This window comes from Protopterus annectens, chromosome 2.part2 (genome assembly GCF_019279795.1).
Source record: "Protopterus annectens isolate FY-2018-M chromosome 2.part2, PAN1.0, whole genome shotgun sequence".
Lineage (NCBI taxonomy): Eukaryota > Metazoa > Chordata > Ceratodontiformes > Protopteridae > Protopterus > Protopterus annectens.
In genome coordinates this window covers 358,912,649-358,938,949 of record NC_056730.1, presented here as the reverse complement: position 1 = coordinate 358,938,949, position 26,301 = coordinate 358,912,649, and positions in this window count along the sequence as shown.

The following is a 26,301-nucleotide window of genomic DNA, read 5'->3' as shown; positions in this document are numbered from 1 at the left end:
CTCCTGTGAATGCTACAAAGTGATATAATGTGATTTATAGACAGGATAAAGCAACATCTAGCTAACTTCTCATTATCATGTTTCTGAATCATTACCTGCACAGATTCTAGTAACCATGCCAGTGTTCTCCTATCAACCCTCACTGTATAGTTGCAGAGGCACTTCCACAAACAAACACAAACACACACACACACACACACACACACACACACACACACACACACACACACACACACACACACACACACACACACACACACACACACACACACACACACACACACACAGCTTCACAACAATACTTAACTCCCATAAGGCTAACAGCTCGGCTCCTGCTATAGGACTGAATCAGTGCACTCTGGCAAAAGACTGTATTCTTTTTTTACTTTGCTCCCCAAATAGTGCAGTAATGAATCACACTGCTATGCTCTTCCAGGCCCAGTATAACACTAACTGTACCTGTGAACTGCTGCAGCTGTATGCAACCTTCACCAACAAGTCAAAAAGACTAGTGTAATGCTACAAACCAGAAACTTCTCACTTCCGTAGCACTACAGTGGTCTCTGAACCATTTTAGCATAATGCATTTAGCAATCCTGCTACAAGTATGATTGTACAGTAAATTATGCATTTCTGAATCCCAGCTGCAGTACAACTGCTTTGACTGAGTTATACATGAGTATGTATCTGTGATCAATTTTAACATTTTACCCCAGTTATAGAATACAACTTACTAGAAGTAATGGGGCATTAAAATATTTATGACTTGCTCAAAAGATGTTTCTACATGTTGTTGTGTCTTTCGGCTTTTCCCGGTTAGGGGTTAACACAGCGGAACTCCGGCCCACTAATGATTGGCAGTAGATTTTTACGTGCCGAGTTGCCAGCCCTGATGCACAAACTTCAATGAAGGTACGCCCATTCACGCATGTCTCCACAAAAGATGCTCTAGCTGAGAATCGAACAGGACAATGTCTTACTGTGAGGTGACAATGCTACCGCAGCACCACTACATAATTAGTGCAAATCTCTGTCACAAAATAAATCATATTTTGGCACATATGTGATGCACAACTGTTATGTTTCAGAAATAATTTGAAGGTATGGACTTCATACATCCTTACAGTCAGAAAATATTGAATATGATCACACCTAGGATAATGCATTTGTCAAATTAATAATAGGATTGTACCCTTGCCAGTCCTTTATATTTCTGGGTCTATTTTAGATCAGCGAATGCTTAAACAAGCGAACACTGATTGATTGAACTTATTTAAGTGAATGGTCAAAATATCGAAGCAACAGAAACCCACATTTTTTCCTAGGGAAAGAATTCAGTTGCCCGTTTCTGTAGCTTCGGTATTTTCAGTGCTGTGGTGGAAAGTTATGGGTCGGATTCAGGTAAGTGTGCAATTGTGCTGATGTGAGTGTTAGGATGGGTTCGGTGAGTTAGGGCGCGGGTTAGGTATGTGTGCAATTGTGTGGACGTAAGGGTTAGGGCAGGTTTAGGTAAGTTAGGGTTAGGGAGCAGGTGAGGAGAGTGTGCGATAGTAACGGACCTTAGGGTTAGGGTTTGGGTTAAGGTAAGTGGATAATTAGTGGTGTGTGCATAGTTTAGTGTAGGGTGTAGGTCTCAGATTTTAGGTGTATGTGTGTGGATTTCTGTTTCTTTGGTGTGCTTGTGTTGTGTGTATTTGTTTTGGACCAGCGATTTTTTCCATAGGAAAAAAATTGCTGATCTGACAGTTCGAGATTATAAGCTTTTGCTTACATAAGGTCGATCAATTAGTGTTCACTTGTTTAAGAGTTCACTGATCTAATATAGACCCATATTTCTGAATTGTTTTTAGCTGACTAATTTCAAAGCCCTGTTTGTCACCTGTTACCCTATTTATAATGAAAAAATGAGAAATGGTCATGTTGTGATCCTGTGATGGAATTCTCATAAAAATTAATTGGATGAGGAAGCCTTATAGAAAAATAATATAATTGCTGTTTTCCTCAGTTTGACTGACTTCAAAGAAATAAGTCATGTGACTGGTATAAGACAGAAGGTGGATGTACACCTCCTGATATTACCTAAGTGGGAAGCATAGAATAATTCTCTTTAGTTCAGGAACTGTTGTTGTTGAACTGAACAACTACCACTATCACTACAGTGCAACTTGGTATTGGGAATCTGGGTAACCCCATGTGCCAGTGCTGGGATGGGAAGAGAAGCCTATAATTCATGCAAAGCTACATAAAATGACATTTTTATTTCAGGTGACAGTTCATCTGCCAGTATACCCATATAAAAGAAATGTAACCTCCAAGTATCATCACAGATGGGAAAAAATCTGATCTATTCATTTATCTATCTATTACAGCTAATAACAGATGGCACATCAGGCAGTGTTTAGGGGTGTGCAAGCTAAAATGGAGAGATTGTCCACATCACTAATGATTTTTTTTCATATAAGGATTACAGTTAATGTTGTTTGTGGTTGTAGAATGAAAACATTTTTTGAAAATCTTTATAGTTCAATAAAGTATCTTCCTCTGCCAGATAACATGCTTGCTGGTTTTCAAGTCAAATTGTGAAAAAGCTTAACCAAAGCCCTGCCCGTCTATTCAAACTCAGTATGTTAATGCACAATTAAAAAAGTAAAGATCCATACACAGTACTGAGGGATGTGAAAGTGACAACTGATACATGCTTACTTTGGGATAGAAGGATGACCCTGCTCTCAGATTTACAAAGGGACAGGATGTCAAAACTATACATTTGTTTGCAGAGGGAAAGGATAGTGACACTGTGCCTGGATTTAGAAAATGTGGTGACATTGTGAATGTAATCACACAGAAACAAGATCACACTCTTTACCTCATATAATGAAACTGGAAGGTTATTAATTTGTTAGTAGATTGGTTGGGAATGTTGTTGGCAAAAGATGGCACATCTATTAAATACATGGAAAAAGAAAAAAATATATATTTCTTTATAGTAATCCCACAAATCAAAATAATAACTTCACTAATCCAGTCTTGTGAGTCTTTGTTCAGCAATTCTGCACATACCAGTGGTTGTCCACCCACAGTGCATCACATTGTGGTATACTGTTATACATCAACAACTATACAGAAGCAGTCATGTTCTGAAACTTTGCACTTTGTACTCCATCTCTATCCACTGTCAACTTTGTGATGTACCTTTTAGTAAACCACAAACATTAAGTGCTAGTTTTGGGTTAGAAAATTAAAGTCAATAACAGATGTGATGCCACCCATGTACACTTTAGAACTACATGGCTATCCCTAAGAGAAAACTGAAATAGGTATCTTCACCTGTGAGCCACAATGTCCCATGACACACACTCAGAAGAGGACTATAAATGACTTGGAGGCTGAAGAGTATTGGCATATTGGTATGAATTGCTTCTGTTTACATAAAATAAATCTGGGCAATTAAAAATACTTGTAAGAGTAGGGGAAACAGTAATAGGAATAACGGAGAATAACGGAGAACTGGGACAGTGAAAATGGATAATGGATTAGTAGTTCCCAGATATAAAGCATAGTAACTGATGGAGAAACTAGGAATAGCTGAGAGGTAATGGTATTGTGCATTAGTGCGAGGATTAAGAATGATGTCAGGGAGGAAGGCTAAGAGTAAAGGACAGATGCAGAGACGGAGACAAAGTGGGATATTTTAGTGTAAGGATCCTGCTATTCAGAACAGAGAAGAAGGTACGGAATTTTAGTAAACTGATACATCAACTGTGCAATGTCTTGAGTGATGATAAAAAACTGAAAAAAGTTATCGGACATGTAATGTAAAGAAAAATATACTGTTAGATGGGACCTAAATCTGTTGAATGTAGATTAAGTTCCCTCAGGATACAGGATAGAAAGGGAAAAAGACAATAATGAAATTTCTTGGTCAAGATTGTAGGGGCAGCTCATCTGGTCATTGATTCTTGTCCTGTCTTCATTAGTTCATGTTTTACCACAATTAATACATTTAGGTATATGTTTTTATCATTTCCAACTCTTTGTCTAACACAGATTAAAATCCTGTCTCATTGTTTTTTCATGAAAACTCATGTATATTTTCAGAACCTCAGCTTGCCTCTTTTCTTTTTTATTTCCCTCCATCCACTGGTCACTTTGACTGAGACTGTGAATGCCATTTTCTTTATGCCTTTTTCCTGTATACATGAAAAATCAATTGCTCATTTGTACTTGTTGCAGTTTCATTTCATTACATTTACCACCCTAAACACCACTGTTGCCTTACTTCTATTTTGATATATAGCGTCCTTTCAGTTTCTCAGTTTTGCTTACATCTTCTCCATGTCCTCCTTTTTTTACTGCAGCTCTCGTAATTGCTTTCCTAAATCCATCTAAACACATTCACTTCCTTTTTACTCTTTGACTCTTACTTAAACTATTTTCCATTTACTGCTTTATGCAAAAGATCAATTGAAAGTGCTACAACTAAGACATGATAATCTAGGAAAGAAGCATATCAAGGGGGCGGCTGCTCAGGACGACAGACCAAGAAACTGGGTGAATTTGTTTTAATACTAGATCCCTGTGTGCTCAATGCCTTAACTCATGTGCTTGTTACCAGCCAGACTCTGTAAGCCCTAAGGATCCATTCTAGATATAATCCATTTTAATTTGTTTATCAATCACATGTATAAAAATGCATCTAACTCCTCACTAACTCAATATACAGATTATTCAGCTCTAATCTACTCAATCTAAACCTCACCCAGCTACAGAAATACACACAGCAGTCATTCACACCTAAATGAGCAATGGATAATGGACTCAAACTTACTGTTAAATGCCAAGAAAACGAAATAACTTATTTTTACCTTAAACCTAGTCTAATTTGAATCACATCAAATAATAATAATAATAATAATAATAATAATTCATTATAAGAAATCAATGTAATCAGAAGATTCTTGAGTAAAACAGCAAAGAATAGTTGTGTAAAATCTTACCATAACCATAGATTTCCTTCTCTTCCATGTTGCAGTATTCATAACATGAGGGAGATCCCTGCCTAGGTGACCTGAACTTCTGGCCAGTATACAAACGACTTAAGCTGCTGCAAGGTATATCAAACTTTGCACATAGAACAGCTGACAATATCCATAAAAGTGATGTCTGCATGTACCATCCTCAGAACTGAATACCCCAGTCAGAGCACCAATCCAAGGATAATAGGCAATCAGGTAATATCCAAAGAAGAGCATGAATCAAGGGGGAAGGAGAGTAGGCTAGAATACTGCAACATGGAAGAGAAGGACATCTATGGTTATGGTAAGATTTTACACAACTACTCTACGTCCTTCTATTCCCATGTTGCAGTGCTCATAAGATGAGGGAGAATACTAAAGCTCATGAATGAGAAAGTTGGGTAGGAGCACAAAAAATCTCCATAAAGCTATGCAGAATTGTTCTAGTAAATCCTACTTTCGATCTGGAGATAGAATCCAGCTTGTAGTGTTTTGTAAATGTATGGAAAGAGGACTAAGTAGCTGCTCCCAGGACAGAAGCAGTGTCCAGGCCTTTAAAGAAAACTTCAGGAGAAGCCACCACTCTAGGGGAGAAGGCCTTAACAGAGCCAGAAAGAGTTTTCCTCTGAGAGACATAGCAAAAGGAAATTGCCCTAGAGATCCAAGATGAGTCTGTTTAGAGACAGGTTTTTGCAGTGCTCTGGGGTAAAAGGAAACAAATAACTGCCCAGACGTTTTAATGGATTTGGTCTTATCCAAGTAGAATCTGAGTAGTCTGTGTATACCCTTTAGCACCCTTTCACTGGAGTTTTGAGGAGAAGGGAAAAAGTTGTGTAAGTGAATACCATTGATTGAGGGACACATCATTAACCACTTTAGGCATGAAGGAAGAGATAGTACAAAGGGACACCCTATCCTTGTGAAAAATCAGAAAAGATTGTAAAGCCATTAAGGCTTGCAGTTCTGAAACTTGTCTAGCAGAAGTAATAGCTACCAGTAAACAGTTTTCCAAGTGTGGAATTTTACAGAAGAAGAGGCAGCAGGCTCAGAGCATCTGGGTCAGTTTTTCCAAAACAAAATTTAGGTCCCAGTGTGCAGAAATGGGTTTCCTTGGAGGTCTGATATGAAGGACACCTTTTAAGAAAAGTTTAACCTCTAGTCAAGAAGCTAAGGGGGAGACAAAGGCAGACATGCAGAAATGGCTGATAAATGGGCTTTAAATGAAGAACAAGCCAGTCCAGCCTTGTGTAGCTCACACAAGAAAGAAAGGACTTGGGAATATCAACTGAAAATGGATCTAGGCTCTTATTAAGACACCTGATGGAGAACCTCTTCCATTTGGACAAGGAGGAACTCCTTGTACTAGGTTTTCTGGCCTCCTGCTAGACTAGAAGCATCCTCATAGAAAAGGTGTCTGAAAGGAATCACAAGCCTATCAGCCACAAAGTCAGGTTCAATGTTGATAAATGTGGGTGAATAAGAGATCCCTTGTCTTGTGTGAGTAGATACACTCTGTGAGGTAACTTGTGATGATTGCCCTTGGCTAATTGTAGAAGAAGAGGGAACCAGTGCTATCTTGGCCAAAAGGGGGTCGCCAACAAGATTTGTGGTCTGTCCTTCTGTATCTTCAGCAGGACTTTCAGAATTAGGGGGAAAATGCACAGAGAAACATCCCCTTACATGAGAATGATAGGGCATCAACCTTTCAAACCATAGGAGGTGGGACTCTGACACAGAACTTTGAAAGTTGTCTGTTCATAGGGGAGGAAAAGGGATCTATTTGAGGTGTACCCCACTGGTGAAGAATGTCCAAAAACACAACCCGGTGGATCATCCATTCATGGACTTGTGTCATGGATTTGTTCAGTGTGTCTGCCTGAACATTTTGAGCTGAGGGAAAATAAACAGCTGTTAAAGTTACCTTTGCTTGAGAGCAATCTCCCAAGCTTGGATTGATAATCTACAGAGAAGATAATACTTTGTTCCCCCCTGCTTGTTCACATACCAAAGAACAGTGGTGTTGTCTGTGAACAGCTTCAAAGGGTCTGGTAGAAGAGAAGACCTGAAGGTTTGAAGGGCCAGGATCAGAGCCCTCATCTCTTTGATGTTGATGTGTTGCTTTCTTATGGAGGAAGACCACAACCCTTGGAATTTTAGGGTTCCCCAAAGTTGCTCCCACCCCAGATCTGGGGCATCTGTGAATAGTTCTTGTATTGGAGGAAGTGGCTGAAAGAGGAGTCCTGGATTCTGGGGAATTCATTGAATCCACCAAAGCAATTCCTTCTTTAAGCAAGGAAGAAGTGGAAGGACAAACTCTAGAGGATGAACATGCTGGGACCAGAGTGTTTTCAGGTACCATTAGAACTTTTTCATGTGCAGTTTGGCTAGGGACAACATGTTGGCATAACCAAAGCCATGAACCCTAGCATCCCGAGAAATTCCCTGGCAGTCAGAGAGTACAGAGGAAGCAACTGTTGGAAGTATGCAGTGACTGCACCTTTTGCAAATGCAGGAAAGCCATCACAAGGTCTGTCCTTATCCTGCAACCTAGCAAAACCTGGCCCTGAGAAGGAAAAAGGGAACACTTGCTGTACTTGATAGTGAATCCCAGAGTGATGAGCAATGAAATGTTGGTCTGAAGGTTCTGTTGCAAAGTGTCTGGATGTGCTGCTTGAATGATTAGGTCATCCAGGTAAGGGTACAGAATTCCCTGGAGTCTGCAAAAGGCAATGACAGGACCCAAACACTTTGTGAATACCCTTGGAGCCATAGAGAGTCCAAAAGGCAAAGCACAAAACTGAAAATGAGTGGAAGCAACAGAAAAATATAAGAATGTCCTGAATGGAGGATGGATGGGTATGTGAAAGTATGCCTCCTTTATGTCTAAGGAAACCAGGTAAGCTTGAGGTAGCAAAAGTGGAAACAAAGTTTAAAGGGTGAGCATCCTGAAGGAGTGGGCTTGAAGGAACAGATCGAGTTGGGATAAGTCTAAAATTGGTCTCCAAAGACCATCATTCCTGGGAACTAGGAGCATCCTGGAATAGAACCCTTTTCCACTTTCCAAGGAGGGAACCTCCTGTATGGTTCCTTGTGTTTGCAAGTCTTAAAAGACTTGAGGGAAAAGGTGGAGCTGGTCCTTTGGGGGTTATGGAATCCCCATGAAGGGAGGAGTGGTTTTCCAAGTCATGTAGTAACCTCCTTGTACAATAGACAGGACCCATTTGTCTGTGGTAATGCTTGTTCATTTTGAAAGGAAACGAGAAAGGCACTGGGAAAGAGGGATTTCTGAGAAAGTTGCCAGGTAGTCAAAGACCACCACCTGGCTTGTCTGGAAAGGGGGCCTTTTCAGCAGAGGATGGCTGAGACCTAGGAGGTGTCTGCTGAATGTGTCCTTCCTGTGTTGTTGGCAAGGTGTCCAGGTCTTCCTCATTGCAATATTAGGCCTAGAAGAGTAGTCCTTATGGAATTTTGGATCTGGGGAAACAAAAATATGTGTAAGCTCCTAAAGTTCATTTCCTTTCTCTTAAAGGGATTTGAAGAGGGCTGCAGCATTAGAACCAAATAGAGTGGTATTGTCCAGTGGTACATCCATAAGTTTTACCTTGAAATCCTCAGGCAAAGGCTGCAAACTCAGCCAGGAATATCTCCTGAGGATAGAACCATATGCTGCTGATCAATGTTGGCAAAACCTCAATGGAAAGGACAGGAGAGGTACTACAAGGAATGTCTGAAGGAGTGAGCCGCAGTTACCTCTTAGAGTACATAACAGACATCTGTGATACCTCTGCAGATGAGTAACCCTCCCTAGTGGCTTCTATATCAGTACTCACTGAAGGAGGAGGACCCAACACTCTATGTACCTCCTGGTCTTCATCGGCCTTGAGAGAGATGTCTGGGATCAGAGGTGCTGCCAAAGATTCAGACCTTACCTTTTTCACCTTTTATTTGAGGGGTCACCTGACAGACCTGGAGTACCTTCCATACCTAGTGCTAGTTGCTTTAGTCTCTGGTTTTCAGATGAACACCTGACACATGGCACAGGCCTTGTAGTCATGTTTGGAACCCAGACAGAAAAGACACTGGTCATGGTTGTTTTTGTGTGGAATCTGTCTTCCACAGTGGCACATGCCCTTCTTGGATGACATTAACCTCTATCAAGCATAGAATAGCAAATCGTAGTAAAGGTTTTCCCCAATGGGGCACTTATTTTCTTTGATCAGATGGCAGAAGCTGTCGTTCGGACTAGTGACAGAGAAGCTCTGAGGATGTTACATGCAGATGTCACTTTTATGGCCAATATTGGCTGTTCTATGTGCAATGTTGCACATACCTTGCAGTAGTATAAGTCTTTGGTATACTGACCAGACATTTAGATCACTTAAGCGAGGATCTCCATCATATTATGAAAACTGCAACATGGGAACAGAAGGACATCTTTATTCTCATGCAGACATTAGGCAGCATTTTCACACAGATTGCATAGGATACACATGCTAGTCTAAGTCTAGCAATAAGCAGGAAATACAAGCATTTTAATACACACATAATTAAAAAAGTCTACTATTCAGTACTATATTATTTATAAATGGAGGATAAATAGGGTTATTAGTCTTTATTAAAAATGGAATGCCCCAAAAGTTGTTGTCATGTGATCTTTCTATTACAGCAGACAAAATTATGATGTTTCAGCTGAACAGAACATTCCATTTCATGCACAAAGTACTTTGACATGCACTAAAGCACTTAGGAAAACAATACATGACCATGTCAACAAGAACCACAGGAATGCTTAAATCTGCACTGTTTTCATGTTACTTGGTGTATTAGAAAAATAAACTGTACATCCAGTTGCATATTCAGAGGTCCCTTGTATTTAGAATTACTCTGTGTCAACCTAAATCTTAAAGCAGTTAGAAAAACCACATATTAAAATCACGGATGCCCATAATCTGTCCATCAGTGTCTATAATCAGCTTTCTTGCTAAATTATCAGATGTAACAACTGATGATCAAATACAATTTAATGAATACATACATTATGCTATCTCAAAGACAAGTAGGCAAGTAGATATGGTTTCCAGGGGTCTATATTATATTTTTGAAAGTTTCAAACATCGAACATCATATGGGCAGTTTGAAATTTCAAAACTATAATAAAAAAATAAAAATAAAAAAACTATACTTACCTAAATGCTGTAGGCAGGGGGGCAAGCCCCCCTGCACCCCCCATGTGGGGGCTGTGCCCCCTCCACACCCCCGCTACTTAAATATTCCTACTCCGAGATCACACTGCATTGAAGTAAAGGGAAAATATTCCCTACGGCGATTTCCGTGGTATGCATGCGACGTTTCGACCAATCGGGTTTGCTCAATACACATTCGCCGTTTACAATTTTCGATCACGCGATAGGAACCCGGTTCCCAGATCCAAGATGTTTCTTACTCACAAAATTAGATTAGCAGCCAGTAATATATGCTTTGATTATTTGTATCCACATTCTAAAGGTCACACTTTCAGAAACTCAAGCAGTCTTACAATAAGATAGCAACATTTTTCACACTGGTCTACCCAATCAAAGTCATCATTGACTGATGTTATAGATAAACAACTGTTCCAAACTTCAAAACATTATCGATTATTTTCAATTGAAAATAATCCATACCTTAATGTACCATCCTAACAAAATAAACTCATAGTTGTTTTAATCAAACAATCATTATGGTGACTGTCTCTTCATTTGTAGTGTAGCTAAACTCTGGAAATATGTTCTACCTGAGATATCTTATCAACACCTAACAGCAATCTATTTAAAGTAAACATGAGCAGAACCCTAACAGATACTTGAAATTGCCAGTGTGTAAAATGATAATTAAAGAATGACTGCCTATTAGTATTCCGAAACATGCACGCTGATTGGCCAGCCCAGTCAGCGTGCCCACTGTAAATCCGACTTATACTAATGGAAAAAGGTCCAGTTGCCCAGATTTTTTCCATTAGTATAAGTCTTATTTTTTTTTTTTGTGTTAGGTAGCAACGGAGAACGGAAGAGCTCCGTTGCTGTAATCTCGCTATGTTAAACGAGTTTAACAGTGAGATATCTTTAAAAAAATGCAATCTTCCTTTCTCCATTGCTTATTTAAAGATCTCACTATGTTAAACTCATTTAACATAGCGAGACAGCTTTAGAAAAGCAACGGAGATCTTCCTTTCCTCTACACACAGCTCTGATGTACTACATAAACATACACATGCGCAGTACATCAGAACTGCCCCAGGATACCAGACAGCTGCGAAATGGCAGCACGGAGGCATTATATAATGCCATTATTTAAGAAAAGTTTTTTTTTTCTTAAATAATGTCACTGTATAATAGCAATAACCCACTTCTGGGTGTGGGTAATGCTGAATTTATCCACAGTTGTCTTTGTTTGGCCACATGGACTTCTCCCTAGTGACCAAACCACGCCAACTGTGGGTAAATCCAGCATTATCCACACCCAGGCATTGGTTATTGCTTAAATATTTATGATTTGTTGTGTTCATCCATGTGTATATGTAATACGCCAGACTGGTCTGTATTGACAGTACCACGTCAATATCTAATTCATGAAAATTAGTATGTATATGATACTTCAACGTTTGTTTAGTTACATGTACTCTGGACATATGCATGTATATTTCATAAAATGTATATATGATAGAAAAAACTAATAGCAATGCCTTCTTCACTTGACTTAGACTAATACAATTATTTACATAATGAAACTTTTCTCCTTGGGTCTCCTCTGTAAAGGTTCCCTTTGAGTTCTGTTGTATTATCCTGGTTAAAAATATAAATATATAAATGAATCAATGAATATGTAAATAAGTTAGACATTTTCACCAAACTCAAGCAAGGCTTGATAAGATTATCAATTCCCTCACTGTTGTACTAGAAAGGTCCTTAGGAGTGTGTGTTAGAGACAGAGAAAGAGAGAGAGCTGGAAGTAAAAATCTTCTAGCCTTTTAAAACACTGGCTATACCACAGGGGTAGATCACCATGAAAGGCAGGGTGAGTGCAATTCAAACTAATGCACAAGAATGGTATTGATGGAGCAGAATCTGGAGATGTAAAAAATGGTAGAGGGAGAAAGTGATGGTGTGGCTGAATAAACTGTGGGTGACTGTTAATATTATAATAGCAGTAATGGAAATGGGGTAAGGACAAGTGGCAAGGAGGAAAAGAAAAAAAGGAGGCGGGATTAAGAAATCAGTTAAAAGAGCTGCACAGGAAAGAAGAGAGCATGCAAAAGATGGAAACAAGATGGAGACATTGAAAGGAAGATATACAGAGGGAAAAGATGAAGAGCGACAATTATTACCATAGTTAAAGCAAGGAAATGAAACTGCAACAAGTACAGAGCAAAGTAATTCATTTTTCAGGTATCTAACAGAAAGGTATAGAAATGGAGTTTCATAGTCTAAGTGGCCAGTGGATGGAGGGATATAGAAGAGGAAGAGGAGCAAGAGGAGGTTCTGAGAAAAATGTATCTGTTTTCACTAAGAATCAAGGAAGGAGGATCTTAATCTGGGACAGCCAGGCAAACAGAAAGGAAGAAAAAGTACAGCTTCAGTCATTGATTGGTGAGGTGGGGCATGAGATAGCCAGGTAATGAGAGGGCAATGCTGAAGAACCAGATCATTTGGTCCCAAGAATCCTTAAACTGTCTTCAGTCCTAGGAAAGATCATTGTGGTGGACATTTAGGTTAGGTTGAGTCAGTGTATGTATGGAAAATGGCCCCAATAATACCACGTGACAAGAAAATGGCAGCAGAACCACACCTGAAAATGAAACTATAGATTTCTAAGCCTGCCTATAGTTGCAGAGCATATAATGGAAGAGATTCTGACAAGGAAGCTGGTGGCACTCCAAGGGAACAGTCAGCTTCAGAATATGTATTAGTATGGATGTGTAATCTAGACAATCCCACCAATGTAATCTATTTTGATTTTGTCACTTGGTTACACTGGAACTAGACAAGAACAGTCTATTTATTGTGATCTGCATAAAATACCACTCTACTCAGTACCACATTGAAGATTAAGGAACAGCTGTTAGGGGAGGGGAAGTTGAGCAGTGGTGCACCACAGGAGTCATTCTTGATATGCTAGTCTTGAATATAGTTATCTTAGACACAGTGGTGGAGATCAGAAACAGGATCAACTTTTCTATGAATGACGCCAAAGTTCGGTGCTATTTCAAGATCACAGGCATGGCAGTAAATAGAAGCATTAGCCTTAAAAAAGATCTAAGTAGGCTTTCCAAGTGCATGGACAAATGACGAGTAAACATTGGCAAAGATAGATGCTTGCAAGACGGACCATTTACTGGCTGTATGTGTCCATTAGAGACATGGGTGTCAAACTAGTGACGGATTTCCTGTACCCCATCCAATTGTCCAAGTTACACTTTAATTGGGTTTGAGAGGAACTTTGCTTCACATGAATGGGGAACCAATTCTAGAGAAGGCATAGTCTCTCGGAGACATATCTGTCCCTCCAGCTATTCCAGTTTATATCACAGGCAAAGTTTAAGTCTTTAGAATGGTTAATTATGTTGCTGTTTGTTTTGCAAATATGCAGGAAGTCCATCAAGATGGGGTCCAGCAATGCCTTGTATGTCAGCTATAAATCTCACCTCAACAGCCTGTAGGAGACAATAACAGGGATAGGGATTTGAGGTGGTCTACATAGGACATGTTACTTACACCCTGTATTCTTTTAGTGAGGCAGCTCTGTGTTCCAGTTGTTGGTTATGCCTGGTTAGGTACATACCAAAGAGACCATTGTACTCAATGACAAGTCTGATGAATGCTCAATACAGTGGAACAATGACCTCCTTGGACCTAGATTCCATACCTTTGTTTATAAGTTGCATAACATAGAATAATTCCCGAGGGACTCCACACATGAGTGGCTTGTTTGCAGAAGTGGACTCCCCAGTTTTAACTTCCTGGGTCCTATCTGTGACCCAGCTGGCTATCCATCAGGTGACATAAACCTCTTGAGTCTGTCAACAACGCCCGAGTGAGGTATTGAGTCAAAGGCCTTGAACAGGTCAAGGCAGGCAGTATGAACCATTTTGCCTTCTTCCATTGCTTTGATGACCTTCTGAAAGAAGTCCACCAAGTTGAGTAGGCATGACCTGCCCTTGAAATCAAATTGGGTTGGGTCCAGTGTCTGGAGGTTTCCTATATCAATATTCATCATTTCCATGAAAATTCTTTCCATGGCTTTGTATATGACAGTAGTGAGAATGAACGGGCCTGTAGTTTCCAGGATCTGTAGATGGCCCATCTTTGTGCAGAGGGATGACTGTTGCTGTTCTCCATTTGTTTGGCACAACGCCCATATGGTGGCTACAGTTAAAAAGCAATTCCAGAATGCCTGATATGTCATTTTTCATGCTATTTAGAAGGCATCTTAGGATATTGTCTGGGCTCATTGATTCAGTTGTCTTGGCATTAGAAAGAGCATTAAGGACCTTTTCCCTTAGTGAGAGTAGGAGGGGGGTTATATTTGATGGTATTTCCTCAGAGGAAGTTGATGAGGAGAGAAAGGGAGTAAAGTCAGAGTTGAATTGGTTTGCCAATAGGTTTGCTAGATGTTCTGGGTCAATATAGGTGTGTCTGTTAACAATGAGCTCTGCACCCAATTGTGCATTGCCTTTGAGGGTGTGGACATAGCTAAAGGTTGTTCTTGGCCTAAGAGGTGAAATTTACCTAATTTTTTTTTTTGGTAGACTTTAATTTTCCTCTGATTTGTTTGCTTAGTTTGATGAGAGTACTTTTATCCTACTGGGCACTACACCTCTTAATTTTTGCTATAGTTTTCTTCTCCCTGTTATAGGTCTGTTGCTGTTGTGATTTCACCATGGTGGAGCACTTATTCATGGTAGGTAAAGCTACCTCAATGCAGCTATTAACATAGCTGTATCTGGATCATACCTCTCAACCTTTCAGCACAAGAAATCTGGAAAAGCCAAAAATAATGAGGGAATGAAGGCTCCAGAATTGGGACACATTTTAAATATTGGTCTTATTAACTTAGAAAGTCACGAGAATAAAAGGTTTGGTGCTGCTATGCATTTTCAGAAGGATATAAAGTGTGAAACTCAAATGGATGCCATTATTTAGTGACTTGTATCCTCTGCCGGAAAGCCACACATTTTATGATGAACTGACCAACAATATGAGGTAAAAATCTGGACATTCTGTGAAAATCTGGACAGTTGAGAGGTATGATAGGAATTCTGTGAACAGTTCTGTGTTGGCAGCAATCTTCTCAGGGTTTATGTGGGCCTTACATTTTGCCAGGTTATCACTTAATAATAGTAGGTTAGCCTTTGGGTACATCCTGAACATTGCCAGGTTAGCTAGGGCTTTGGGTTTTAGTTTTACTTTAAAGCAGAACATTTGTGGTCTAACCTTATCAGAGAAGATATCTCACTGGGGGTGTGCAGCATCCTCCCATATTATTAAGGATCAGAGCAAGTATGTTTGCACCCCTAGTCGGCATATTGACAGTCTGGTCCAGGCTGTTTGTGTTTACAAAATCCAGGAATCGATGTACCTGCATGTTTGTTGCCATATGAGATTCCTAGTTAATAGTGGGGTAATTAAAGTTGCCAGTGACTATAGTATTGGGTTGGATGGTGAGTGTTTCCAGCAAGTTTAAATACATTTTATAGGTTTCCTGGGTCTGTGGTGATTTGAATGTGGAGAAGCTCAAGTGCAGCTGTTTAACCAGCCTTGACATATATTTAGTTTTGAAATAAATGGAGACATCTCCACCATTATTCCATGTCTGTGTAATGTACAAAACAGAAGAAGGCAGTGAAGCAACGCAAATTTCAAGAAAGAAAAAAAAAAGCAAAAAAAAAAAAAAAAATTCTCTCACAGCTGTCTATGTCAGAGTCGGGTGACCTTTTTCAGTTAAACATTGAAATGTTTTATTTTGCCATTAAATACAAGGTTTAACTCTTAGCTACACCCTCAGTTCAAAGGTAATTAGTCTTAACTGACGTGTTCTAATTTCTTTTCTGTGCAACTGACAGAGACACAGCTGTGGTCTCTTTCTTAGTTTAAATATGTAATTGAAATCAGAATACAACTAAAAACAGTATATAGAAAATATACTACAATAGCCAAAATAGAAATAGGCAATGAAGCAATTCAGCTTAGAAAGCAAAAACTAACTTTTCCCTCAGAGCAGTATATGGAAGAGTCTAAGTGAGATTTTCCAGTAAAGAAGAAGATGAAGGGAAAAGTTCAAAAGAAAGCAAAGAGGATGACATGAGTGCTTGAAAAGGAGTGAATGAACTGTACTCTAAAGGAAAGACGAGGAAGCTGGAAATCTTTTCACTAGAAATAAGGTAGACTAGGGTTTCTGTAATTCCATGTAAATTGTCATGAAGGGAAAGACTGAAAGAAAAGAGTTCAGGAAAAAAGATAGATAAAGCTGAAGAAGGTAGGTACTAGGTATAAACAGAAGGCAAACTTCTGAGATCTGACTTCAGGAAATTTTGTTTGACTGAAAGGGTTGAGGATATATTCAATGAACTACCCAACTATGTGGTATGATGTACTTTAGGTAGTACATTTAAAAAGGCATAGGCCAGGTTGAGATTGAAGGGCATGTTTGGGGGATAATTAAAAAAAAGAAAAAGAACATAAACAAACAGTGCAAACTTTCAGGTGAATACACTTTTCCAAGAAAAATACGGATGGTGGAAGGGCTTTAAAGATTGCAGCAAGATACACATCTGTGGACTGCTGAGGTGGGCAAGTATGCATGACATGTGAGGAAGCTGGCAAAGACTTGATACATTTCAGCAGTGCAGGCTCCTTTCCTACATTGCTCTTAAAATTCTTTGTTTGGAGTTTCTGACCAGCCTTAGGGTTCTGAATCTGAAATAAACTAAGAAACTAAAGCTAACTTTACGGAGATAAAAACAATTGATGGCTCTGATGGTGGTATCTACATAAAATCCATGGGGATTAATTCCCATAATGTTCAGATAACACTGCTAACTAAAGCAGAGTAACCTACACTCTTTAATTTGCAAAAATATATTGATAATAATGACAATGTATTACATAGGTTCATAGGCTCATATGTGTATACTAAGTTAATCACCACAAGCGCCTTTTTAAGCCTAGCCATAGATCCCACATCTCTGATAAGTTCTTATACCCGTGATAAGTGTTATCAGGGATTTCGGAGATGAAATATTTAAAAGTTAGGGCCTGGGAGGTGGACCATTTACAGGTTGCCTGTGTCCATTAGAGAAATAGGTGCCAAACCAGGGATGAAGTTTCTGTTCTCCATCCAATTATCTAGGTTGCACATGAATTGGGTTAGGGAGGAACTCTGCTTCACATGGATGGGGAGCTTGTTACAGACAGTGGGTAATCTCTGGGATACATACCTGTCTCTCCAGCAGGTCCTATTTATATTATGGGCAAGAGCAGATAATTCTGGTGCTGTTTGGTTTGTGGATATGCAAGAGGTCCATCAGAGTGTGGTCTGACAATGCCCTGCATGAAAGGTATAGATCTCCCCTCAAAAGCCTGTAGGGGACAGATTACAGGGATAGAGCATTCAGGTGGACTGTGTAGGACATTTTACTTAAGTCCTGTATTCTTTTAATGAGGAACCTCTGTGGATGGTGGATATGCCTGGTTAGGTACATAACAAAGGGGGCACTGTATTCAATGATAAGTCTGATGAATGCCAAATACAATGGAACAATGACTTACTTGGACTTAGATGCTATACTTTTGTTTATAAGTGGCGTAACATAGAAACATTTCCTCACTACTGTAGACACATGATGGTCAAAGGCTAGATTACTATCTACGTGTGTCCCTAAGTCCCTGACTACTGGGTCAACTCTAAGGGGTGTGTTGTCAATATGATAGTTACCAGGGATGGAGGACTTTCTGAAGGATACTGTTATGCATTTCTTGGCATTTAGTTTTAGTCCATGGCTCTGATACCAATTGTTTCTCTGTGTCAGCCCCTCCTGGAGAACATTTGTGTCAGTGTGGGATTTAATGACAGCTCCTAATTTGCAATCATCTGCAAATTTAGTCAGCCAGAGAACATTGACATAGGCCTTGACTTCAGAGAAGTAAATGCCAAAAAGGAAGAGTTCAAAGACTAATCCCTAAGGGACTCCTCTTGTGACTGAACACTTTGCGGAAGTGGACTCCCCAATTCCAACTTCCTGGGTCCTGTCTGTGAACCAGTTGGCTGTCTACAGGGTGTCATACGAGTTTGTACCTAAACTTTTGAGTTTGTCAACAATCCCTGTGTGGTATATTGTGTCAAATGCCTTGGCCAGGTCAAGGTAAGCAGTGTGAGCCATGTTTCCCTCATCCATCGCGTTGGTGACCTTGTCAAAAAAGTCCACCAGGCTGAGAAGGCATGATCTGCCCTTGATGAAACCAAACTGGGTTGGGTCCTGTGTATGGAGGTTTACTATATCACTATTGGTCATTTCCATGATAAATCTTTCTGTGGCTTTACATCAGTTTTCTTCTGCTCTCCATGATTTATCATCTGCTGGACCAGAAACTGCATTTATAAATATTGTTGAAGCAAACAACAGCTGCAAAATGGTACATGTCTTGCAAACAGAAGGAGGTAAACATAATGCTAGCTAATGCTCTTTCTCCTCAATACTCTGGTTATGAATGAGTTAGGCTTATGAATTGAAGTGAATTGCTAAAATGCATTTATTTTTAAATAGTTTCTACTGCTCAGATTGAAGTAAATTGTCACACTAACTGATGAAAATCATGCTATTTCTTTTTGAGTTAAAATTCTCATAAATAAGTTAGAACAAGTAATGGACAGCTATCAGTTAGTAAAACAATAACGACAGATTTGAAACAAGACATATGTTAATAATATGACAGTACAGAGGATTAAGGCTACAAGGTATTAATAATCTATCTCTTGCAGTACAGGATTTGACTGAGAATTTGGGCTAGGGTAATAAATAATCTTCTGGACTGTATGCTCAATAACTACCCGAGAAATTGAGGTAGTTATTGAGGACTGAAAATGAAAGTTGAGCTGCAACATAAAAACATAAAGTGCATGGAGGGTGTATAATGGCAATGTGGATGAGCATGATGTAAACATGCAGAAGTACAACCATGACTAACATATACAGGTGGGGCGGGCACTGTTGAAGCCTTTACATATTATAGAGCATATCCACCCCTAAATACACGGTCAACCACCATAGCATCATGCTACTTCCCATAGACCGTATGTGGCACCATGACACTGTGAGCTGGTCACCCAGTTTCAATAGTGCAGGAGGCTACAAATGTACTTGTGCATGCACAGTCCAGAAACTGGACTACAAGGTCTGTGCACATGTGCAGTCTTTATAGCACAATGTAGAGCTGGCATTGCACTGCTTTGTAAGGGAGATTCAGAAACAATATGCAATATCTCTTCATTTGCATAACAATTAGAGTACAGGGTGAATATTATCAAAATAAAAATCAGTGGCTACGCTGTCAAACTGACTGTATTACAACAAAGTTTTAAAGGATATTTAGTACCAGAAATGTAACTAGAATAGTTTGAAGGGGGCAGCCTCCATGGGTGCAAGGTATTAGGGTGAGCAACATGGAGATGGTGATTGATTGCTACTGAAGTACTGACATTCAGAAATGCTGGTATGGAAATTAATGCAGGCACAGAATTTTTTTTTTTGTCTTGAAGTGGGACTTTTGGGGGGAACAGATCAGGAGAAATGGATCTGGCTTGTTTTTTATATATATATATATATATATATATATATATATATATATATATATATATATATATATATATATATATATATATATACTCACACAGCCTTTCCCATGTCGGCATGATGTTCTGCAACGATCTTATGTCGGTCTTCTCAGCTGTCGACGAAGTCAGGTAGAACCATATATATATATATTTTTTTTTTTGCTTTTAACTTAGATGTTTGAAATGCTCAGATTTTGGAATGGCCCCAGATATTAGATGAACCATTCTACATACAGTACCAGATGTAGGAATCATAGGAACTGCCAGGATGGAACACAGATGCATTGTTTTAATTTCCTAAGGATTGCACACCACCTGGTAGCTGATGTTATGGAAGCCATTTTGGCTAACATAATATAAGCCATGTAGAGTAGTTGGGACCTTGACATCAATATGGTTAAAAACTATGGGTCCTAGATCTCCAAGATAATGGGCTGTATCATAAAATACCTCATAGTGGTGTTTTTTTTCTCTGAAATTGACAGAAAACACATATGCTCCTCCACATGCTGCAACATGACATCTTGGAACCAGTGTAGAATTCATGAGGCACATACATGTGATATACCAACAGTGTCCCCTGATAAATACCGAAAAGGCTTTGTTGCAAGAATGGTTACCACTACACAAAGTTTAGTGTCCAGTGGGATAGGCATTCCACTCATTCTGCATGATTCTATATCAGAACAACTTATGCCTGCAACTTTTTTATTAATTAATGTCTTTGTCCACACAGTTGATTTCCACTATGTCCATGTCATGGACATAAAGGTAAGCCAGCCCAGAAGGACATGACTACAATGAGGTGAGTGGCAGTGAGCAATGTTTTCATGGCCATTGACTGCAAGAGGACCATTAACATCTGCTGTTCTGAAAATGCATAAACTATTCCTGGAATTTTAATGTGGTCAGTACGTTTCTTCACTAGGACAGCAGGGTGTACGGAATCAGTGCTCACCACAGCTCACTGGACAAGTTTTGCACATTTCTGAATTGCTCCACCATGTTGTCTTCCCTCTTTTACATTAGTAATTAATCTCAATTATGAAATGTATCTCATTTGCATATTCTGATACTGTTATTTGCATGTGATGCTGACTGAGCTGACCATGCAATTTTAATTGTACTGTATGTCTTTCTGAATCACCTCCATCCTCTGACTTACACCTCACTGCACTGTTTCACCTAAAACAAAGTGCTAATTGTTTCAGTATACCGTCACTGTTTTAGTGAAGACAAACAAATCACTTACAGAATTGCCAAGACACAAGGCTGTGTATTTTAAAAAGTAGTGTAAAGGATTAGGACTTTCAGTTCTTGTTTTTTACTTTGGCTGAAGAATCAAAAATAAGTTACAACCCTCTATATTTTATTTCAAGTCTGGATGAAAAACAAACTGGTAAGGGAACTGGATGCTTAACAGTATTTTCCTTATGGAAACCAAACATTCTTGTTATTTGCAATCTCAGATGTCAAGTCCTGAAAAATGAACATTATAAATTGGTTAATATTTTTTTAATGTCATGGCAGCTTCTATTACAGTATTTTTCAATGCCAACATGGCTGGCCTTAGACATAGTGGGGCACTACCAATATAACTGTGAAAATCACTATCACCCTAGAAAAAGCCATATGGCTACCCATAAAAGCAAAGATGTAACCTAGTGTTAGGAGTCCCAACACTACAAACTACTCCATCTCCAAACATTTACTCCCCTTCATGACAAAAACACCTTGTACAACACGAGACACCACTCAGAAGTCACAACAACTCTCATTACCCCTAGAACCAAACTCCACAGCACTGTACATGCATTCTCCTGTCAGGCACCTACTCTTTGCCAGGCTCTACCCATTGACCTAAAGAAAATTAATGTTTACTCCAAATTCAGAATGCTATTCAGAAAGTACTTCTTCATCCAAGCTAAATGCCCCTGCTTCAACAAAGGGCATAACACTAAACATACTATACCTATCTGCATTTCAAGTCTTTTCTCCTCTCCTTTCTCAGATTTATGGAAGTTTGACCCACTTTAGAAACTAATGTATATATTGTATGCTACACTCTGCTTGTCCATCAGAATGAATATATGCATTTTTTTCTATGTAACTATTCTGACGTACTCTGTTACTTACATTTCTGTAATTTTTTGTTTCTGAAATGTTTTGTATTTCACCAAAGCTGCTCAGAATTGATCAGTGCACTATCCCAGTAAAGAAATACAAATAGATAAAGTTCCTCCAGGTGTAGTCTTGTTCATTTAGGGTCTGTTGAAAGGATGCAGGAAAAAGCAAAATTCAAGACTAATTCTGAATTTCTTTCCTTAATCATCATTTTAGATCAGGACATCATTTGGTTAAAAGTTTGAAATCTAGGTCTAAAATGCACCTTCAGCATCCAGCAGCACCACCACAACTCATGGGGGTCTAATGGCCCCCAGACCCCCCCCCCCCGCTTAATTCAGTTATTTCCTCCACATGTATTATGGTGCAGTCCTGCTCAATTAGAGTGTATGGAAATGTTGCAGGAAAAAGCAAAGTTGAAGATAAATTTCATTGATTGAAAAAGCTGTGTGTTTTTGTTTAAATGCATCTCAGAAATATAGGAACTGCATGGCTTTTCATGGGCTTAGCAGCCAGCAAACCCTGGGCTTAATTCACTTATTTCTCCAGTTATTACAGTGAAGTCTTAGGATATATTGAAATGATGCTAGAAACAGAAAAGTTCAATATAAGACTGAATTTCTTTCCTAATCATTGCTCTAATAACTGCATTTTTGTTGTTCCAGGGCCTGTCATATGAAAGCATACCATATCATAATTACAACCACTGGTTTTGTCCTGATCTCTTTCTCTGTCATCTTCTTTTTATTATTTTTCTGTGTCACTTTGTTTCTCTTCATTTATGTTATTGTATTCTACAGTGTTATCTGTGGAGCAGGGTATGGTATGACAATGGCTGTTATGTGCTGCACTGGCTTCACCCCCAATTGCTGGATCCATAGTAGTCCACAGGCCAGAGTCTCTATAGGGTGATAAGAGGCATCCTATTGAAATTAACCTAAAAGATCCATTAGTGGCCTTTGGTGCTGCTTCTCTGGTATGGGAGCAGAGATTCCTTATCAGGGAGTAGCACTGAAGGTCCTCTTGGTTCGGTTAGCAGAAGTTAAGATGGCTTGAGATGGGGGTCAGGACTGAAGGGGACTGTTGCCTGAAAACCTATATTGGTGTCTTGGAGCAAATCCTCATCAGATGGGCAGATTCTAATAACTGCATGGCCCCCCACTGGGTCAACAGTCAAGGAGTTTGCCCATAATGTCAGCTGTAGAGGTGGCTCTCATTTGGGTTGGTCCCCATGATGATGTTCCCCTTCCTTGTGCGTTACTCATCCTCCCCAGTTTGTTTTCCAGTCCTGTCCATTACCATTTGTCCACCCTCTGTCTGTCTGAATGTCTCTTTTATGCCCCTCCAATTTGTATGAGTACTTCCCATGTTAGCCTTGTCCATGCTGTTTGTTTGTGAGCCCGCACTGCTGCCATACCTAAATCATCATCCCTACCCACATATTTTCCTTTCCTCATCTCATATCATGTGTCTCTTCTCATTGTCCTTCTCTCTGTTCCTCTGCTTGTTCTTCTTTTTTACTTACTGTCCTGTCATGGCATTTCCTTCCCATTTATAAAATAAAGCAAAGTTGACACTTTGCTGTATAGCCCTTGCATGGGCTTTAAACTGCACTGATGTGCAGTTGTATTGCTTCAATGAATGTATGAAAATGCAACTTGGTGAGCACATTACTTGCATGCCAAAAGGCCTGGATCACATGACCTTAGACGTGTAGCATGGTCTATCCATTTGTATAGTGATTGCCACTATCATGAATGCATGACTTTGTTATGTAGCACTATCCTTGCCAGGATCATGCTCTGTCAACACTTATGATGCTACACTATTCATCACAGTTCTTTGTTTTAACATGCTTTTCTTCACATTTCTGCTTTTTGATGTTTAGCTGCACATATGCTGATTGCTTGAAGTGAGAATGCTACATTCTGAATTCTGTAAGTAAAAAAAAAAACAGAAATAGCCATCATTATTCATATAGTAACTTTAAAATGCACTTCAATTTAAGAATAATGCATACACATACCGTTACTTAAAAAATTAACTATAGTTGTTGGTTCATTATTTGTCTCCTTTGAGAATTACACATATTTTCAATCTGAATTACATCAAGGCATAACACTATTAAGTTAATGGAACATCATTAAGCTGCAGAGTTTAATGACAAGTTGGTACTTTTTCTAGTGATAATACCTCTATTATGGATCTAAACACAAACGATATATCAGTGTTACAGAATTTTCTCAAGTTTCATGTATTAACTGACATATGGAAGTATTCAGATCTAGACTTAGTAAATTACATAATTTTTAATCTGAATGTTAGAACTATTAATGTATTAATTATGTCTTTTGTATGAAACAATTTTTAGTTTTTCTCATACTAGGAACATCAGCCATATAATATTATCAAATTATGGATCACTTGTATTCTGCTTTAATCTCACTAATAAAACAATCATAATCAGGCTTCAATTCATTATTCAGTGTATCAGCTGCATCATGAACAAACTGTGAAACATGCTAAGGAAATTTATCATCATAATCTGAATACACGTGCTCAAATTTCTCATAAATATCAATATTTATAGCATGCACCATCACTTTCCTTCAGAAATATTCTGTTTAATCCCACAACAAAAGGCAGAGCATTTGCAAAGTGAGAATTTGAGTTTGCACTTTGTAAATGCTTTGAGTTTGCAGTTATGTTATGTTTATTTCCAAGGCACAATACAAAAAGTGTTAAACATTTGAATGCACCACATTATTAATTGTTAAACCTCTGAAATTAAATTATAGTTTAAAAGCCATCAACTTTACAAGAAAATCACCAACTAACAAATAGTATATATGCTGGCTCCAGTGACAAGAGTAACGTGTCCACACTGTGACCCAGGTGAGGAGTTCAAATAGAGGACCTTGGTAGAGTCCACTTACTTCTCATGGAGACACTCATGCTTGGAGGCACATGCACATGAGTTCCTTGGTGGAGACTGGAGAAACAACCTGTTGCACTTCCCAGGTAGGTGGCTGGCTTACATCTCTTACACAGGTGAGAGAATGTCCAACACTGACACATACTGCACAGCATATCTCTGACATTTTTAGGTGTTTTATGTTTTAGCTGCTTAAATAAAAAAGCTATGCATTTTGCCCACAATAATTGCTTATTGAATGAGTACTTGATGTTCTAGTGTCTTCTGCTGTTATAATGGCAGGACAAATTGGAAATCAAAGGTCAGTATTTGAGTGCTGTAAGAAACAGTGGAGACACATGGGGTGTTTAAGTATCAGACACATGGGGTGTTTAAGTATCAATCACTGATACTAGTACTTTTTTCATATTTTGAAAGTAGTTTATCTGGTACAATGAGGGAAGTCTTTCTCAGTCTGAAGAACTATATACTGAGATTTCTCAGCTTAATTATTCAGTATACTTGGGATATGTGAATAAATTAACTTAAAACCTATGAAACATCTTTACATTCACTGGGTACTTTCAGTCTGCACTTCCTGTTTATACAAGTAAATATTGACAGCAAAGCTTATCAGAGAAAGTTGCATTATTTAATCATTCTGGAGTTATTGTACTTGACAATGTTATACCGCTGGGCAGTAAATTGCCATCTCAGACACTGCCTATTAATTAATGACTTTCACATACCAAATGAGTTACACACTGTAGAACATGGAGTTAAGTACACATATTGGTAAAAAAGATTGCTGTATTCCAGTGTCAGGTGGGAAACTTTTTATCATTTTGCAAGGTGTGAAACAAGTTCATTTGACACCAGTGTCTGTCTGCCTTGAAGGTAGCAGTAGAGTTATTGAGGGGATTAGGTAGATGCGTGTGTATGTTTGTAGGCAAGTACAAATGGGTAGGTGGGGGATCTGAGTGTGTGTGTGTGTGTGTGTGTGTGTGTGTGTGTGTGTGTGTGTGTGTGTGTGTGTGTGTGTGTGTGTGTGTGAGATTATCATACTTTGACACACCCCTAGACTAACAAGAACACCAGCCACTAGGGAAATCTTTATAGTCGTGCCTGAGCAGCACTTAAACATTATGGGGATTGATAGGAAACAGTAGCCAACATGGAAATCTCTATACTTAAGCCAGAACATCCCTTAAACATTATCAGGGTTACTGGGTGATAAGAAATACTAGCCACCAGGGAAAAGCTATACTCATGACTGAGCAGCACTTAAACATTACGGGGACTGGAGTAGGGCGAAACACTAGCCACCAAGAAAAACTGTATATTTGTGCCTCAGCATCACTTAAACACTATAGGGATTGGGGT